This window comes from Haemaphysalis longicornis, unplaced genomic scaffold, assembly GCF_048455015.1.
Source record: "Haemaphysalis longicornis isolate Haplotype H1 unplaced genomic scaffold, Haemaphysalis longicornis Haplotype H1 scaffold_150, whole genome shotgun sequence".
In the NCBI taxonomy this organism is placed as follows: Eukaryota; Metazoa; Arthropoda; class Arachnida; order Ixodida; family Ixodidae; genus Haemaphysalis; species Haemaphysalis longicornis.
Genome location: NW_027526258.1, coordinates 259,598 through 279,223, shown reverse-complemented (window position 1 = coordinate 279,223; position 19,626 = coordinate 259,598). Strand labels below are relative to the sequence as shown.

Sequence of the window (19,626 nt, the reverse complement as noted above, 5' to 3'; positions counted from 1 at the left end):
CGTCGACGGCACGAGATGCAAAGTTCCATATATGGGAAATAAGGAAACAACCCGAAATATCCTTATCTTTTTAGTATGTCAAAATGGTGAAGAGGGAGCCAGAAGAACCGAGCGGTACGCGCTGGAGCCTGGAAGCGTTATCTGGCGCGTGCGATTCACGTTTACACGAAATACCCCTCCTAGATGACACCCCCCCCCCGCCCCACCTCCCTCACGATAAATTTCGGGGGGAGGGCGTGTTTTGACCACCTGTACCCCTGAGGACTTTGGTAAAAGCCAGTTGTCGTATTGTGCAATTAATTTGAACATTTTTTTAATTCTTCAAGCATCACATTACTCTGCTGTTGTAACTTAAATGTTATGCTTATGATCAGATTTATTATGTCACCTGACAGTATTACCTCGAGTATTTTAATAACGTTAAATTTCTAAAGTTACTTCAACGTTATGCCTTGAACATTGTAATAATGTTGCAATAAAGATGTTACCTATAACGTTGCAGTGCGGTTGCTTCCTAACATTATAATAATGTTTACATTTTTACATCCAATTAATGTTCTGCCGTGAACATGCTCTGAACGTTATTAAAATGTTTGAATTTTTACATTACTTTAATGTTGAGTTCTGAGCATTGTAATAACGTTACCATTTCTAACATTGGTCATAAGTTGTTTCCTGAACATGCCCTGAACGTTGTTATAATGTTTGTATATTTACATTACTTTAATGTTGAGTCATAAGCATTGTATTAACATTAGCATTTCTAACATTGGTTTTAAGTTGTTTCCTGAACGTTAAATAAATGTTGGGAACAAAACGTTAACATACATGTTTGTTTTCAACGTAAAAATAACGTTTTTAACATAACATAAACATTGAATGTTTTTTTTAAACGTTACATAAACATTGCCTCGTAACATTTAACGTTATTTAAACTTTCGCAACTTCCAGATAACGTTATTCTAATGTTCTGTGCTACTTGGGTTTACGTTGCATTTAGCCGCGTGTCGTTGCAGAAGTGGCGAACGCTGTTTTATGATGATCTAACGGTGGAAAATTCGAGCTTTTGCACTTGGTTCCCGATTTTCCAGGCTGAAAGGTTTGTTGTTACGTCAAGATAACTTGGTGCCCATTGTCATTCCAGCAACGATGTATTTACTGTTGAATATTTTGCGACTAAAATACACACTCACTCCTCTAGTTTGTCACACGCTGCATGCATGCCTCCGACGTAATGATAGTGGCCATTGATGTAGGTAGCTGAGACAATTTTCAAGTTTTATTCAAAAAGAAAACGGCCACAGTTGCATCAGGCTGCTGCGCATCAGCTTGAGAGCTTTTGCGTTTTTTGTATCCACAGTGAAAATCCCAGTAAATTAAACTACTTCGCTGATTTATAGCGCGTGCAGTATAGCAAACTGTGGATATAAATGGAATAAAAAGAAGCATTCGCGCACCCCTGCATGTCGCGGTCCAGTAAACGCGACGTTGCCCAGCCTCTGCGTGCTCTGCGTGCTCCTGAATGATTGCTGGTAGCTCATAGGTGACCCTTCAGGTGCCATGCCAGTCCTTGTTTCTGTCACTGGCGGGGGGGGGGGGGGGGGGGGGGGAGGAGCGGGAGGCCAGCACAACTGGGGCAAAAAACTCATTCCCAAGGCTACCAAGTTTTCTCCCAAGCGCCTGCACGGCACTTTGTTGCTGCTCGCATTGCACCTGTACTCGACGTGCATCGAACAGACGCATTGGCGAGGGAAGGGAGGGGCTATTTTATCGCGGGCTTCTCCAGTCAATGTTTTGGACACTCGCTGGCTTGATGCCCTGCTGTCTCGGACGTCCCCACTGTTGTGGCAGCTCAGTGCACGCAAGCTTTGGTGGCACCTCTTAAAACCTTCGGTTTGCAAGAGGGCGAGTAGGTGCACAGCAGCCAGGATGTGACTCCATGCTCCACTGCAACCCGCCGGGCACTCGCACGATGCCTCCCCAATCGCCCCACTGTCCGTCTCAAAGGTGAGGCACACAACTTAGGGCCGGCCACTTTTCTTCTGGGAGCGAAAGCAGCTGCTGAGCACATGGATGAGGCCCAACCTGCAAGAACAGAGAGAGTATCAGTAAATAACACTCAGTGAAGAACAGGACTAGTCCGCTACAGTTTATGGTAAAGGGACAGAGCAGAAAGAAGTGGCCGCAAGGAACAGACTCAAAATGACCACATTTTGTGTCTTCCTTAACACTGTTGCAAGGGCAATAATCTACACCTCAAACAGCAATTATGTCAAAATTGTTTGTCAAGTTCGAGCGTTAATGCATTTAATGCATTAATGCTTTTAATGCATTAGAGCGTTAATGCTTTGTTAATGCATTTTTCAAGAGAAGGAAGTTTAACATATAAAAACCTCAGCGTGCGTAATGATACCAGTACCCGCATAATCGTCTTCGTCATAACTTAAGCAAGCAATAATATGAGTATCTGGAACTCACTTCCAGAACCTTTCGAGATAAACATTCGGGCTATACCGATGACCCATCGAATTAAAAAAAATCTTCTAGTTCAGTGAGTTCGAGCTAACGAGGTTTTACTGTGTTATCTATTCGTGCACACCAAAAACATGCGCTTTAGAAACAAACACAACTACCCCATCGCCAAAAAAGGAGAAGAAAGACACACAAACAGATTTTTGCGCAGAACATGCGCAATAAATAATGAAAACACCAGTGACGCCGGAACTATATTTTCAGTGGGGGGGCTGAAGCAATTTTTTTTTTTTTTCAATATTGTAGGAATATTTGTAACCGTTGTTGGGCCCCAAACAAGAAAACAACAGTTGAAGTACGACAGGAACAGCCAATAATAAATGAGTAGCTTTGTATTCGTCCGCAATAGGTCACTATTTTCGTAAAGCAATCTCGTTACTCTCGACAGTTTGTTGACAACTTGGTCAACGTGCAATTCCCAAAGCATGTGTTCCCAAACTACTCCTAAGATTTTTAAAGCTGGCTACAATCTCTACAGGACACGCATTTAAAACTAAATATTGGTTTTTATTGACATATTCACCTTTTGCACCAAAAATAACTGCCTTAGATTTTTCAGTGTTATTCTTGAACCCACTGCAACAAGCCCATACGGCTAATTTTTCAACGACCTCATTACCTCGTTGGAGTAATCTCTCGCTAGCCTCTTCTGCGATAAACAAACTCGTGTCGTCGGCGTAAATTACGAACTTCACTGACGGGTCTATCTGCACAATGTCATTAATATAAATATGAAATAAGAGCAGTCCTAGAATACTGCCCTGGGGAACACCAGAACATGTTTCCTGAATATCCGACTTGCAATTGTATTATTGTCACAAACTGGGAACGATGACTAAATTATAATGTAATAAGGCTGAAAGCCATACCTCGAATAGCATAGAATTCCAGTTCATGTGCAAGAAGATTACGATCAAGATTTACGATCAAAAGGAAACAGTCTTCTTTTTCTACATCAAGCGTAAATATCAAATCGTCAAAAGAAATAAAAACAAACATCAAGTAAAATTCATGACCTAGCTAAATAACGTTCGACTTTCTTACCGGGTACCAGCAATGCTCTTTAATGAGAACTTTATATCATAACTTCTTTTCGTTCTCCGTTCACGTCCATCAAGGTATTAGCGCGGATGCATCTTGCTTCTAAAAGCCTACAGTATCTCACCGATCTTTATGTAGTAAACTCGGTCTAAAAGTACTGCCAAAGCCGTTACATGCTGATTGGAGGAAGTAGAACATAAGATCAGAACAGGCTGTCGCGTCTCAAGAATTAAGGGCAACATGTGGATAAATTCATAAGAACGTCCTTTCCAACGCCTAAATGGAAAATGACGACTATTTTGCTCACAAACTGCGCCAACGGGCCTAGTGAATTTGTAGCGTAGCGTGTATAAGTGACTGATTGTCTATGTCCAAAAAAGGAAGACTAAACAGGCCTACCGAACTGATAATAATTGTAAAGGACGGTACATACCGTAGCGAGCGCAGTCTGCCGGTCCGGTAGTAGGGCCGGTCGCCGTCGTGCCTCCTGTGCGAAGGACTAGTGCAGCTTCGCACAAGCTGAACTTGCTTATTTAAACACCTTGTGACCCGCCGCAGGGCCTTTTAATCTGCCCATCGTTTCGTGGTTTCCAACGTCAGAAAGTCTCCGCAAACAATGCTGTCCCATCGGAAAAGTGACAGGTCCCCTCTCTGCTGCACCACCCTCAAAAGAGGGACACGCCTTGGGCGCACTGCAAGACTGCATACCCACAACAAACTTACGCTCAATGCCCTTGCCGGTTAGAAAAAAACGCAGGAAATAGGTGAGGAAGGGGGGGACACACTGCAGCACCTTACAGGATGTTCAACGCCGCCGCGGCATCGTTCGCGCTATTTTCGCGCTATTCCTTAAAGCTAAAGGACCTGGCCCACGTGCGAGCCCTTCCGCCGCCACAATACGCATGCCGCTGGATGCGTTGAGCTAAAGTGCCGCCATACGCGTTTTACATAGAAACACTCCGTTCCTCCCCATTTCAGAGAGCTAACACGCCGTGCACGAACGTGAGGACTGCACACCTATAATGTACACAGAACGCTCCTGCGGTTTCGACAAAGACGTGGAATAGAGGGGAGAAACGGGTGGCACAGAACAACTGTTGTTGGCGCTTCTGCACGGCGGCGCGGCATCGTTTGGCGGCTTATCTTGCCGCCAAACCACCACACATGCCGGTGGGTGCGTTAACCTAAGGTCTTCCACGTGGCTTTTACGATGACGCGCCGAATTCTCCGTACTTTCGAGAGCTATGGTCATCCATCGCAAGAATGGTCGTCTGTCTGCCGCCTCGGCTTCTGGTGCATGGTAACATTGTCCGCTCCGTCGCCCCTTCCGGTGCAACACAAATACGAAATCCTGCTCGCCGGTTTCTCTTCAGTTTCACCCATCAAAAGCTGGTGTACCTCGCTTGCCGCCGTCACTTACTGACAAGCATTACTGATAAGACAGAAAAAGCTCGGCGTCGCCTTTCAGCCTCGGTAGCACTCCTCAAGGATCAATAGCAGTCGTTTCTAGTTTGTCTCCTCCACTCACTCTCAAGCCTTGCTTCCCCCGCCACGGCGTGACGAGTCAATCCCCTTTTCCGACCAGACTGACTTGGAGCTGCGCGCCCCTCTGCCGCTTTCTCGCGCGGGGAGAATGACCCCACCAGGCAATTATCGTCTCTTTGCTGCCGCCTCCTGTGTCTGCGCTACCGTAACCTCGCCACTGGCAGTTAAAGTAAGACACCATTAGCTATTGTATTTCATGCGTTTCCCGCAACACGCCGATGGGGAACGGTGAGTGCTTCTTCGTGGAAAAATACAGAGAAAGAGCCCGGATGGATTTAAATACCCGATTAAAACAGAAAAGCCGCCAGAAGAAGGGGTCAGTTCGCGACCCAAAGGTTCAAACGGCTCGTCTCGTCTCTCTGCTGCCGCCGCCTGTGTCTGCGCTACCGCAGCCTCGCCACTGGCAGGTAAAGTAAGACACAATTAGCCATTGTACTTCATGTTTTCCCTCGACACGCCGTTGGGGAACGGGAGGGCGCTTGTTCGTGGAAAAATACGGAGAAAGAGCGTGGATGGATTTGAATACCGGATTAAAACAGAAAAGCCGCCAGAAGAAGGGGTCAGTTCGCATAGTTATAACCCGACCCGAAGGTTCAATGCACTCGTCTCTTTGCTGCCGCCGCCTCCCTACAAGCAGGTAATGTAAAGCACCATTAGCAGTGGCGCAGCGCACCTACGGGGGGGGGTTCTTATCCACAAGAAGGGAGATCAGCCTCCTCTCGGTGGTGTGTTGGTTGTTTACCAAGGTAATAGTTAACCGCATAAGCGACAGCCTAGATTTCCAACAACCGAGGGAACAAGCCGGCTTTAGAAAAGGACGACAGATCACATCCATGTCATCAATGAAGCAATTGAAAAATCAGCGGAGTATAATAAACCCCTTCACATGGCATTCATAGACTATGAAAAAGCGTTCGATTCGCTAGACACCGCAGCAGTGCTGGAAGCATTAAAAGACCAGGGAATCGAGGAGACTTACATAAGACTCCTAGACGACATATATAAGGGGTGTACGGGCAGGAAAATCCTCCACACGAAAAGCGAAAAGTTTACGATCAGAAAGGGAGCACCAAAATTGTTCACAGCATGTCTGGAAAATATATTTAGGAAGCTTAACTGGGAAGAGGTGGGATTACGGGCAAACGGAGAATTCTTGAGCCATTTGAGGTTTGCGGACGACATAGTCTTGTTCAGTGAGACTGCAGAACACCTGTAAAAAATGCTTCAAGACCTAGTCAGAAAGCTGGGCCATCGGATTAAAGATAAACATGAATACGTCTAAAGTAATGCTAAATAAACATGCTGGAAGCACTCTCTTCCGCCTAGGTACCGAAATACTAGAAGAAGTAGAAGATTATATCCATCTTGGACAGGTTGTCAGTGCTGACCCTAACCACGAGAAAGAAATCTGGCCCAGATAGGAATGGGACGGGGTGCATTCGGCAAGCACCCCCAAATATTTAAAATTAAGCTACCTCTATCACTAAAAAGAATAGTATACAACCAATGCGTACTACCGGTGTTGACATATGGGGCGGAAACTTGGCGCCTTACTAAACAATTGGAAAGAAAACTTAGGTCGGCTCAACGAGCCATGGAACGAATAATGATAGGAGTAACACTTAGGGACAGGAAACGAAGCCTCCTGGATCAGGGAACACGCTCGAGTAGAAGATATCATAATTCAAAATAAGAAGAAATGGACTTGGGCAGGCCATGTAATGAGACGAAATGACAACCGGTGGACCACCAGGGTAACTGAGTGGCTACCGAGAGACGGGACCAGAAGGAGGGGAAGGCCGGTAACTCGATGGAGGGACGAAATACGAAAGTTTGGAAGCAAAGAATGGACTCGAACAGCGCAGGACAGGAGCGGATGGAAGTCAATGGGAGAAGCCTTCGTCCTGCAGTGGACTTAAATAGGCCGATGATGATGATGATGATGTTGTTGGTAGTGGTGGTGGTGGCAATTATTCCACGTCGCGATGCTGAGTCAGTACAATACCTATTGTAACCCCGCACAAGAAACGTCTGAGACTGCAGGCCTAGGGAGACGAGAAAACAGCTCCCGCTTTTTTTTACCTCAGCGCAAGTTGCAGCCACGCAGACCAGTGTCAGCGTGTCGGTTCGGTAATCCGTGGCTGCAGCTGTCACGTTTTGCGAGTATTATCAACGCAAAATTGGCTACTCTCACGTCAGTGATGGAGCCAAATTTATAGAAACTTGGAGACCGTAAGTTGCGCAAAAAAATGTCAATGAGGCAGGAAGTAGGGGGGGGCCGAGCCCTGACATAAAAATGCTTGGGGGGGCTCTGGCCCCCCTTGCCCCCCCGGTTCCGGCGTCCCTGGAAAACACAAAAAAAGAAAATTCAAGGCGTATGTGCGCTTTTGTAGTTGACTTCGCCGCAAAGCACGATTGCTTTGCGGCGAAACGCGCGGGCGGACGACCGTCACGGAAAACGGCCGCAACCTTTCCGTAAACATCTTCGCCAACAATCATCCCGTAAATTCGATGTACAGCATTTGAAAATACCTAATCCACCTACTAGCGGTATGGTCTGGCGATTGTCGCTTTCCTCTTTCAGAGTTACTGCAACAGGGTCGCCGCTGCGCATTTGCCTGGTAAACAACGGTGAACAAAGTGCCATACAAACGCTCATACCGGTTAACTCGCGTCAAGTAAAAAACAAAGAAGGATTTACTTACTGCGAGTCGCACGTGTTTGTCCGCACCGATGAAGGCGAGCAATGCGCCTCGGTGGCTAGGCGGCATGCCCTGCTCCGCTGCCGCTCGGATGGGTCTTTGGCGCGGCACCCCGAGTGGTATGAGTCTTCGGACACAGTCGGCAGCGCAGACAAGTCCTTCGTCCACAATCCGCGGTCGGGAGCCGGAAAACGCCGTCCAGTTTGAGCCATACCGCGTTACCGTCACCTGCTCTTCCACAGTAAACAATACGAGAAAACGCCGTCCAGTTTGAGCCATACCGCGTTACCGTCACCTGCTCTTCCACAGTAAACAATACAAGACTTCCCGATCGGCGCCCGTACCAATATGGCCGATGGTCTCGTTTACATCAATGTTGCTAGATCACCAAGCAATTTCGCATAGGGTCTATTGGAAAAATCAAAGCGAAGTACTGGCCCCGCCTTACATCCGACGTCACCCACTACGTCCGGAGCTGCCGTGACTGCCAGCGACGAAAAACGCCACTGACGATACCCGCCGGACTTCTGCAGCCGATCGCCGTCCGATCGAGCCTTTATAGGGATGTATAATACATCCCTATAAAGGCGAGTAACCCATATTTGAAAAAAAAAAAAAAACATAAACTTGTGGACATCCAAGTGACATCGCAAAAATGATGTTTAAATAACACACCTGCAATTAATGATATCGCATGGATGTTCACAAAAAATTATCTCAGGTGAAACATTGTATGGACATCGCAGAGATGTTCTAAAATCACGTTGGATGTTAGTGCCATTTGTGGATATCCTATAATCCTATGGATTTCCGTGGTTTGCTGGGTCGTGGCCCTCCGTCGTATACCGCGACGACGTTGTGGTATTCACCCGGACTTTCGATGGCGCAAGGTTGGAGGCTGTACTCTTGACTAACTAGATGCTCCCCTTTGCTTTCCGAGGTATTCTTGACTGCCAATTCTTATTTCTGTCTTATTTTCCTATTCTGATTCGCTATATATATATATATATATATATATATATATATATATATATATATATATATATATATATATATATATATATATATATATATAAATATATATATATATATATATATATATATATATATATATATATATTTGACCACGCTTGCACGGTCATACTGAAATGCGTCTTAGTTAAGGGTCATTCCATGCCAAATGTCCCAGCCGTAAAATCGACCATCACGGATTTGCTCAGTAAAAATTGTGGGTTATCCTCGCATGGCCCGCAATGCTCCCTGAAAGTGTTTTTGTCTACAAAAAATTTGTTCTTTTTCTAGCGGCCCTTTTACCTCCAGGGTTTAAAGCAAATTTACGTCTGTGAAAAAATTGACGAAAAACTAACTTCTCTTACAATGGCCACCATTTTCTGTGAACATCATGTTGAAGCCATGGGCTGCTCTATGCCGCATTTGTAAACAATTTTTCCATTGTTTGTTTTGATTGCGCCATTCAGAAAATGCACGGTTTCGAGCATTTTCAAACATTTTTAGCAAATAGGAGCACATTCTCTCAGCCAATGAAGCATTTGTACCTGTATCTCAGCATTGTGTAAAATTGGTAAAAACTATATTTACGCTGAAAAAAGGTGAAATGTGCGAAAAAACGTTTGTCAAACTTGAAAAAATCTTCTTTCTGGCCCATATTCACCTTGAAATTGCACATTGTTCTGCTCGTAGTAAAAATATCAAAGCCATTCACTAGCACAAATGATCGCCGTTTATTTCAGAAAGTTTAATCAGAACAGTTTTTGTTTTGGCAGAGAAAAAAAAAATTTCAATTTTTACAGCGACACTACTTCACCCCGTTGTTCCACAGAGCGGCTTTTCTGCACGGCATGCAACTGCCTGCATGAAAGAGGCGCGAGCCAGCGGGTTTGCGCTACAAGAATACATTTCGCCGCAATGGTATTTGTAGCGTCAGTGGAGGAAAAAGGAATAATTCGCCTGTTATTGGGAAAAGTACAACGTGGAGCTAGCGGTGGTGCCCCCATTCTATGAGTACGGGTAACTCAACGGCTGGCTGGACATGGACGGCATCTAAAGAAGCGGGGTATGTTATACGTGGTATCTTTTAAGTTTTCCGAAAATTGCGAAATAAACAGTGGTGGCGTCATCGAGTTAAACGGATTTATTTGTATGCGTTAGCGGGGATTGCATACTCCCGATGCTTTAAATGCACATCTGATGTCCAGCCGTTGAGTTACCCGTACTCATGAAATAGGTGCACCACCGCTTAGCTCCACGTTGTGTTTTTCCCACTAACACACGCATTATTATTTTTTTCCTGTACTGACGCTACAAATACCATTGCGGCGAAATGTATTCTTGTAGCGCGAACCCGCTAGCTCGCGCCTCTTTCATGCAGGCAGTTGCATGCCGTGCATAAAAGCCGCTCTGTGGAACAACGGGGTGAAGTAGTGTCGCTGTACAAATTGAAAATTTTTTTTCTCTGCTAAAACAAAAACTGTTCTGATTAAACTTTCTGAAATAAACTGCGATCATTTGTAATAGTGAATGGCTTGCATTTGAAATTTGTACTACGAGCACAAGAATGCGCAATTTCAAGGTGAATGTGGGCCAGAGAGGAAATTTTTCCATGTTCGACAAACGTTTTCTCGCACATTTCCCCTTTTTTCAGTGTAAATATAGCTTTTACCAATTTTCGACAATGCTGAGATACAGGCACAAATGCTTCATTGGCTGACAGAATGGGCTCGTATTTGCTAAAAATGTTTGAAAATGCTCGACATTGTGTATTTTCTGAATGGCGTAGTCACAGCAAATACAAGGAAAAATATTTTAAAAATGCGGCATAGAGCATCCCAGGGCCTCGACATGTTGTTCACAAAAAAATGGTGGCCATTGTAAGAGAAGTTACTTTTTTATGATTTTTTTTCACAGACGTAAGTTCGCTTTAAACCCTGGAGTTTACCTCCAGGGCCGCTAGAAAAAGAACAAATTTTTTGGGGGCAAAAACTCTTTCAGGGAGCATTGTGGGTCATGCGAGGATGATCCAAAATTTTTACTGAGGAAATCCGTGATGGTCGATTTTACGGCTGGGACATTTGGCATGGAATGACCCTTAAACCTTTGATGTTCCCCGCGACCTCTCCACCCTCGTCTTCCTCGATAGCAACAAGACGTTTTCTTTCGTTTGCTTTACGGGTGGACGATTGACCCTTTCGCTCCCGTTGACAAATATAGTCGTCATGAGATTTTGTACCAAAATGACCGATGACGAGTACAGTCGTCATCGGCCATGACGACTACACTCTTCATAGGCCATTTTGGAGCACTGATGGCGCTTTTTCGCGAGACGTTGGGGCCATTCGGTGAAGCCATCTTCGAGCAGTTTTTTTTACACAATTTTTAGCGCATTATTCCAATTTACACGTACACGTTATTTCATCGAAATAATGGTGCCGTATTATTGATAAAAAGAAGCTCTACAAATTGAGCGAAAAACATTTTTCGGTAAATTTTATACATTTTTTTACGGTACGAAAGTGTTAATCGATTAACGTAAAGATTATAGAAACTAATTATGAAGTAATGCATTATATTAGCGATTAAATTATTTAACCAGCCAATCGGTTCAACTCGTGTGAGGCGAGTACATCAGATATGAAGCCCCCCAGAACTCTGCGCCGGCATATTTGAGGGCATCGCCTTTAATGATACAGTCGACTGCCGTCAATACGAAGACCACGGGTACCGCAAAACACTTCGAATTAACCAAACTTCTAATTAAACAACAGGCAGAAGCACAGCATTGTTAGTTGTCCGCGACTTGTCCCCCTTCTTAATTTCGTCCAGAATGTTGACAAACGTCACCAAGTCGAGCGTACTACACGAGTTGCCATGATGGTTGAGGCATAGCCATCGCTAAAATCGAAACCTGAAGCGCCCACCACAGAAACGGCTTGCACGGCGCTCTGCGCAAGAAAGGTTGAGGTCCTTTAAAGGGAGAGAGAGATGCGTACGCTGGCGCGAACCTCAACCACCACAACTGGCCTTCGCTTTATCAACTGCGCGCTGTCTCAGTTGAGATGGCGCTGACGTCGGTACAGATCGCGGCGCTATTTTTAGGGTTTGAAATTTTGAATTTTATCTAGAACTGAGTCATCTCAATGCTTTTTATTCGAAATAACTTCCGATATAATGGACTTGATGGACCGATATAATGGACTTAGGCTTTCAATCATTGAGAATTTTCCACATTGGATTCCGTGTAAAATTGCCGAGGCCAGCACATAACTTTAATTAACCGAAAATTTAAATTAGGTGGCTTGGAACGATAGTTGACTAACCGCGTTTAGAACCGCAACCGCATGTACTGGCAACGAAGAAAGTCGCCGGGCTCGCTCCTTCGAGAAATAGCGCCAATTAAATGTGCGTTCTCGTAAATCTATCTGTACACGCGCAGGTCTGTTTAGACCACCTGAACCCACATGCACGATATTGCATTAAAATGTGAAAATGATTCCGACTGCTCCATGACTATGACCTGTTGCGAAACACACACGCACATGTGCATGGGCACACACGCACACACACTTCGAATTTGAAACCTGGTTCCAGCTTTTCAAGCAAAGCTTTCTAGCTCTACCAGCCAACGGTTCTTTTGTGGAGTGCGGGACAAGAAACTCCAACGCGGCGGCAGCGGTGGCGGAAAAGGAGGGGGGAGGGTTAGATCCCAGAATTAGGGGAGAGAAAGGAGTCCTTCGAATTTGGGCGGTGGCCGAAGAGGAGGTGCCCGCCGTCTGCGTCCGAGCCCGGTGAAGGGGCCCCGTACGATGGCACGGGTGCAGCAGCACCGCGCCGCATCCGCACAGCCGGGTTAAGGTGGCTAGAATGGGGAGGTGTGAGTACCGGCGGCGGAAACGTGACTCCACAGCGCGCGGATGCCACGGGCGGCGCTGTTGACCAAGGCGCGGTAGGGCGCGGTAAGGCGCGCAGCTGGAATGAGCGCGCCGCCGGCATCGCGTCGGCTGCATTTCTACCATCAAGGGGGAAACGAACCCGTTGCGATATGGCGAGCTTTCTGGAAGAGTAAGAGAGAATATTTATCACTAAAAAAATTTTATGAGCCCATTTCATTACACCCATGAAATTTAGTTTTACGGGAACAGTTCGCATTGCATGCAGTTTCAAAAGCACGTTTGCACATTACGTGGAGTGGCTCCGGCTTCTATTAAAAAAAAACGTGGAGTTCTATAATGTGCACTGACACGGCCCTGTACAGAGGCGCCTTCCATTTCGCTTCCCTCGAAATACGGCCGCCGTCCTCGAGATCGGCACTACGGCATGGGCCTGCAAACTGTCAATAACTGAAGGCGTCTCGGAGTACACCGCGCTTTCTTCTACCCTTAACAAACCGCTATACCGCATGCAGTTATCCCGCTCACATCAGAAATGATAGCAGACATTGAAGCAACGCATCTGGTCTCGTTATGAAATTGTTTATTTACAATGAAAAAAAAAAACGGTTTATTTACATGTGAAGATACAAATTTAACTATATTTACAGGTGCCCATTAGCACCTGGATATAAGAAACACACAAAAAGCATTTACCGCTGAAAAGAAAACAAGAACTATTCACCGGGGAAGAACTATTTGCAGGTGAGGAAGAAAAAAAAAGCATTAACAGGTAAAAAAAAACAAAAAAAAATGTTCATAGTGAGGATACTAAAATAAGATATGAAGTAGGAAAAACTATTTTCAGGTGAAGAAAAACAAACTACTGACAGGTGATGAAGAAACAAAAAGTATTTACAGGTGAAGAGAGAACAAAAGTATATTTATTGGGGGAAAAGAAAAAGTATTAACAGCGGAGCTGTTGTACAAGCCGTAGGTTCGCCGTAGCAGAAAATAGATACCAAGAAAATGCCGAGCCCTCGTGAGCGCGTGCCTCGCGGCGACCGCTGAGCGCCTTCGGCACGGGAAGGGTTTAAAAAAAAAAAAAAACAGCGCTGTCGTCAAGCCCTATCCGCCCATGTAAAAAAAAAAAAAAAAAAAAAAAAAACTTCAGCGCTAATGCGGAAGTTCCCGCCACCGCTGCCTCGAGAATTGATGAGAAGAGCACGGTACGTGGAAGTCTACAACGCTGAGGATGACTTTGCATCTACCACTCGCCGCGAAGACGACGGCATCTTCGATGCATATGGCGACGATTACTAGCTCCCAAACAATGCAACTAAACAATGATACTAAAAACTTAACTATGCGTCCAGGAATGCCCAACTACAAGAGCTTCGTCATTCAAGTATTGCGCGTGAATGCAAGCTTCCCTGAATTTTTTTACAAGTGAAGAATTAAAAAAAATTGTAAAATTCAGCCTGCATCATGCAAGGTTTCACTGCATTCAGTTTCTTCTCATTACTTTGCTAGTTCACACCTTAAGTCGAAACTGTATCCTCCTAAGGCAATAAAACCGTATAGCGTGAAGCTCAGGGCAGCAGCATGGTCTCGGCAGCCAATCTGCGGCACATCACCCATTGACTAGCGAATTTCTGCCGCGGCCAGTGACGCCGGAACTATATTTTCAGTGGGGGGGCTGAAGCAATTTTTTTTTTTTCAATATTGTAGGAATATTTGTAACCGTTGTTGGGCCCCAAACAAGAAAACAACAGTTGAAGTACGACAGGAACAGCCAATAATAAATGAGTAGCTTTGTATTCGTCCGCAATAGGTCACTATTTTTGTAAAGCAATCTCGTTACTCTCGACAGTTTGTTGACAACTTGGTCAACGTGCAATTCCCAAAGCATGTGTTCCCAAACTACTCCTAAGATTTTTAAAGCTGGCTACAATCTCTACAGGACACGCATTTAAAACTAAATATTGGTTTTTATTGACATATTCACCTTTTGCACCAAAAATAACTGCCTTAGATTTTTCAGTGTTATTCTTGAACCCACTGCAACAAGCCCATACGGCTAATTTTTCAACGACCTCATTACCTCGTTGGAGTAATCTCTCGCTAGCCTCTTCTGCGATAAACAAACTCGTGTCGTCGGCGTAAATTACGAACTTCACTGACGGGTCTATCTGCACAATGTCATTAATATAAATATGAAATAAGAGCAGTCCTAGAATACTGCCCTGGGGAACACCAGAACATGTTTCCTGAATATCCGACTTGCAATTGTATTATTGTCACAAACTGGGAACGATGACTAAATTATAATGTAATAAGGCTGAAAGCCATACCTCGAATAGCATAGAATTCCAGTTCATGTGCAAGAAGATTACGATCAAGATTTACGATCAAAAGGAAACAGTCTTCTTTTTCTACATCAAGCGTAAATATCAAATCGTCAAAAGAAATAAAAACAAACATCAAGTAAAATTCATGACCTAGCTAAATAACGTTCGACTTTCTTACCGGGTACCAGCAATGCTCTTTAATGAGAACTTTATATCATAACTTCTTTTCGTTCTCCGTTCACGTCCATCAAGGTATTAGCGCGGATGCATCTTGCTTCTAAAAGCCTACAGTATCTCACCGATCTTTATGTAGTAAACTCGGTCTAAAAGTACTGCCAAAGCCGTTACATGCTGATTGGAGGAAGTAGAACATAAGATCAGAACAGGCTGTCGCGTCTCAAGAATTAAGGGCAACATGTGGATAAATTCATAAGAACGTCCTTTCCAACGCCTAAATGGAAAATGACGACTATTTTGCTCACAAACTGCGCCAACGGGCCTAGTGAATTTGTAGCGTAGCGTGTATAAGTGACTGATTGTCTATGTCCAAAAAAGGAAGACTAAACAGGCCTACCGAACTGATAATAATTGTAAAGGACGGTACATACCGTAGCGAGCGCAGTCTGCCGGTCCGGTAGTAGGGCCGGTCGCCGTCGTGCCTCCTGTGCGAAGGACTAGTGCAGCTTCGCACAAGCTGAACTTGCTTATTTAAACACCTTGTGACCCGCCGCAGGGCCTTTTAATCTGCCCATCGTTTCGTGGTTTCCAACGTCAGAAAGTCTCCGCAAACAATGCTGTCCCATCGGAAAAGTGACAGGTCCCCTCTCTGCTGCACCACCCTCAAAAGAGGGACACGCCTTGGGCGCACTGCAAGACTGCATACCCACAACAAACTTACGCTCAATGCCCTTGCCGGTTAGAAAAAAACGCAGGAAATAGGTGAGGAAGGGGGGGACACACTGCAGCACCTTACAGGATGTTCAACGCCGCCGCGGCATCGTTCGCGCTATTTTCGCGCTATTCCTTAAAGCTAAAGGACCTGGCCCACGTGCGAGCCCTTCCGCCGCCACAATACGCATGCCGCTGGATGCGTTGAGCTAAAGTGCCGCCATACGCGTTTTACATAGAAACACTCCGTTCCTCCCCATTTCAGAGAGCTAACACGCCGTGCACGAACGTGAGGACTGCACACCTATAATGTACACAGAACGCTCCTGCGGTTTCGACAAAGACGTGGAATAGAGGGGAGAAACGGGTGGCACAGAACAACTGTTGTTGGCGCTTCTGCACGGCGGCGCGGCATCGTTTGGCGGCTTATCTTGCCGCCAAACCACCACACATGCCGGTGGGTGCGTTAACCTAAGGTCTTCCACGTGGCTTTTACGATGACGCGCCGAATTCTCCGTACTTTCGAGAGCTATGGTCATCCATCGCAAGAATGGTCGTCTGTCTGCCGCCTCGGCTTCTGGTGCATGGTAACATTGTCCGCTCCGTCGCCCCTTCCGGTGCAACACAAATACGAAATCCTGCTCGCCGGTTTCTCTTCAGTTTCACCCATCAAAAGCTGGTGTACCTCGCTTGCCGCCGTCACTTACTGACAAGCATTACTGATAAGACAGAAAAAGCTCGGCGTCGCCTTTCAGCCTCGGTAGCACTCCTCAAGGATCAATAGCAGTCGTTTCTAGTTTGTCTCCTCCACTCACTCTCAAGCCTTGCTTCCCCCGCCACGGCGTGACGAGTCAATCCCCTTTTCCGACCAGACTGACTTGGAGCTGCGCGCCCCTCTGCCGCTTTCTCGCGCGGGGAGAATGACCCCACCAGGCAATTATCGTCTCTTTGCTGCCGCCTCCTGTGTCTGCGCTACCGTAACCTCGCCACTGGCAGTTAAAGTAAGACACCATTAGCTATTGTATTTCATGCGTTTCCCGCAACACGCCGATGGGGAACGGTGAGTGCTTCTTCGTGGAAAAATACAGAGAAAGAGCCCGGATGGATTTAAATACCCGATTAAAACAGAAAAGCCGCCAGAAGAAGGGGTCAGTTCGCGACCCAAAGGTTCAAACGGCTCGTCTCGTCTCTCTGCTGCCGCCGCCTGTGTCTGCGCTACCGCAGCCTCGCCACTGGCAGGTAAAGTAAGACACAATTAGCCATTGTACTTCATGTTTTCCCTCGACACGCCGTTGGGGAACGGGAGGGCGCTTGTTCGTGGAAAAATACGGAGAAAGAGCGTGGATGGATTTGAATACCGGATTAAAACAGAAAAGCCGCCAGAAGAAGGGGTCAGTTCGCATAGTTATAACCCGACCCGAAGGTTCAATGCACTCGTCTCTTTGCTGCCGCCGCCTCCCTACAAGCAGGTAATGTAAAGCACCATTAGCAGTGGCGCAGCGCACCTACGGGGGGGGGTTCTTATCCACAAGAAGGGAGATCAGCCTCCTCTCGGTGGTGTGTTGGTTGTTTACCAAGGTAATAGTTAACCGCATAAGCGACAGCCTAGATTTCCAACAACCGAGGGAACAAGCCGGCTTTAGAAAAGGACGACAGATCACATCCATGTCATCAATGAAGCAATTGAAAAATCAGCGGAGTATAATAAACCCCTTCACATGGCATTCATAGACTATGAAAAAGCGTTCGATTCGCTAGACACCGCAGCAGTGCTGGAAGCATTAAAAGACCAGGGAATCGAGGAGACTTACATAAGACTCCTAGACGACATATATAAGGGGTGTACGGGCAGGAAAATCCTCCACACGAAAAGCGAAAAGTTTACGATCAGAAAGGGAGCACCAAAATTGTTCACAGCATGTCTGGAAAATATATTTAGGAAGCTTAACTGGGAAGAGGTGGGATTACGGGCAAACGGAGAATTCTTGAGCCATTTGAGGTTTGCGGACGACATAGTCTTGTTCAGTGAGACTGCAGAACACCTGTAAAAAATGCTTCAAGACCTAGTCAGAAAGCTGGGCCATCGGATTAAAGATAAACATGAATACGTCTAAAGTAATGCTAAATAAACATGCTGGAAGCACTCTCTTCCGCCTAGGTACCGAAATACTAGAAGAAGTAGAAGATTATATCCATCTTGGACAGGTTGTCAGTGCTGACCCTAACCACGAGAAAGAAATCTGGCCCAGATAGGAATGGGACGGGGTGCATTCGGCAAGCACCCCCAAATATTTAAAATTAAGCTACCTCTATCACTAAAAAGAATAGTATACAACCAATGCGTACTACCGGTGTTGACATATGGGGCGGAAACTTGGCGCCTTACTAAACAATTGGAAAGAAAACTTAGGTCGGCTCAACGAGCCATGGAACGAATAATGATAGGAGTAACACTTAGGGACAGGAAACGAAGCCTCCTGGATCAGGGAACACGCTCGAGTAGAAGATATCATAATTCAAAATAAGAAGAAATGGACTTGGGCAGGCCATGTAATGAGACGAAATGACAACCGGTGGACCACCAGGGTAACTGAGTGGCTACCGAGAGACGGGACCAGAAGGAGGGGAAGGCCGGTAACTCGATGGAGGGACGAAATACGAAAGTTTGGAAGCAAAGAATGGACTCGAACAGCGCAGGACAGGAGCGGATGGAAGTCAATGGGAGAAGCCTTCGTCCTGCAGTGGACTTAAATAGGCCGATGATGATGATGATGATGTTGTTGGTAGTGGTGGTGGTGGCAATTATTCCACGTCGCGATGCTGAGTCAGTACAATACCTATTGTAACCCCGCACAAGAAACGTCTGAGACTGCAGGCCTAGGGAGACGAGAAAACAGCTCCCGCTTTTTTTTACCTCAGCGCAAGTTGCAGCCACGCAGACCAGTGTCAGCGTGTCGGTTCGGTAATCCGTGGCTGCAGCTGTCACGTTTTGCGAGTATTATCAACGCAAAATTGGCTACTCTCACGTCAGTGATGGAGCCAAATTTATAGAAACTTGGAGACCGTAAGTTGCGCAAAAAAATGTCAATGAGGCAGGAAGTAGGGGGGGGCCGAGCCCTGACATAAAAATGCTTGGGGGGGCTCTGGCCCCCCTTGCCCCCCCGGTTCCGGCGTCCCTGGCCGCGGCTTTAGCATGCAAAGGTGTTACGCTGAATGCGCAAGTTAGTTTGTTTTCTCCGTTTGCTCCGTCGTCTTCTTGCTGTCGACAACATCGCACCCCGAACAAATGCCCGAACGGGAGAACGACGCGAGACAGCCCACAACGCACGACGAAGCTGGCCACGGCGAGGGCAGGGAGAGCGCGGGCAGGACGGCGCGGCCGGCTGCGGCTACCGCGCCTCGACGGGCAGCGCCACATTTTCCCTGGTGTCATCTGCGCGCAAGGGAGTCACGCGCGGCCGAAGGAAGGCGCCGCGGTACTCACACCTCCCCATTCTAGCCACCTTAGCCGGGTGCCCGGTGGAAGGGGCAAGGAAGCCCCCTCCACAGCCTGGTCAGCGTCCGCCACCGTCCGCCACCGTCCGCCCCTGGAAAGGCCGGAACAGGCGCTCCGGCGCCACCCCGACGCGGGCCGCGTGAAATAAATTGCCCGGACGCTCACACACGAAAGGGAGAAAAGGAGGA

At 46.4% G+C, this 19,626-nt stretch overlaps 1 long non-coding RNA gene across 1 annotated transcript; it reads right to left on the bottom strand.

The window, feature by feature from the left end:
* Nucleotides 1-1,882: 1,882 nt before the first annotated feature.
* LOC144165966 (uncharacterized) lies at nt 1,883-8,069 on the bottom strand. The gene is made up of 2 exons (XR_013321538.1): nt 7,824-8,069; nt 1,883-2,085 (listed from the first exon to the last, which is right to left on the bottom strand). It is a non-coding gene; the product is annotated as an uncharacterized LOC144165966 (long non-coding RNA).
* Between the last annotated feature and the right edge of the window lie 11,557 nt (nt 8,070-19,626).